Source organism: Octopus bimaculoides, chromosome 6 (assembly GCF_001194135.2).
Source record: "Octopus bimaculoides isolate UCB-OBI-ISO-001 chromosome 6, ASM119413v2, whole genome shotgun sequence".
Taxonomy (NCBI): Eukaryota; Metazoa; Mollusca; class Cephalopoda; order Octopoda; family Octopodidae; genus Octopus; species Octopus bimaculoides.
In genome coordinates, this window is record NC_068986.1 from 55,829,255 (window position 1) to 55,829,842 (window position 588).

At 44.2% G+C, this 588-nt stretch overlaps 1 protein-coding gene across 1 annotated transcript in view; it reads right to left on the reverse strand.

The window, feature by feature from the left end:
- The window catches only part of LOC106883728 (macrophage mannose receptor 1), a 299,961-nt gene that overhangs the window by 11,317 nt on the left and 288,056 nt on the right, over positions 1–588 (reverse strand). The gene's annotated exons all lie outside the window — the stretch shown is intronic.

Here is a 588-nt window from a genome sequence, read left to right on the forward strand (position 1 = left end):
TATATATATATATATTTATGGGAGAATTTACGAAAAAAAAACAACAGACAAAGATGGGTGGTGTAAACAACAAATGGATGTATTAGTATAACGCTCAGGAATAGAGAAAGTCTTTGACGTTTCGAGCCTACGCTCTTCAACTGAAAGGAACACAGAAAGAAACAAGGAGAGAAACCAGGAGAAAAAAATATAAATGTAGTGGTCAGTGATCTATCATGGCAAATGCCAGACAGAAGGATCACACAGGAGAGCTAAGAAAAAGGGGAGATAAGAAGTGGTGAACCCAAGACAAGAAGGTGTGCGTGTGTGAGAGAATACTGGTGATCTTAACGTATGCATATGTGTATGTAGGTGTGAAAATGTGGGGAAGAGAATTGGTCAGTGCTAGTGTGTGCATGGTGGTGTGTTGTGAAGTGATGTTTTGTGTGATATGGTGTAGCATGGTCTGATGTGAGGGTATTGGGAGGTGGGGGAGGTGAGAGTAGGGAGAGCATGGGTGAAGTGTGGGTTAGGCTGAGGGTGGGGGTAGAGGTAGGGGTATGTGGGTGGGCAGAGGTTGGTGTGGGTGTAAAGGATGGGATGGGGTGG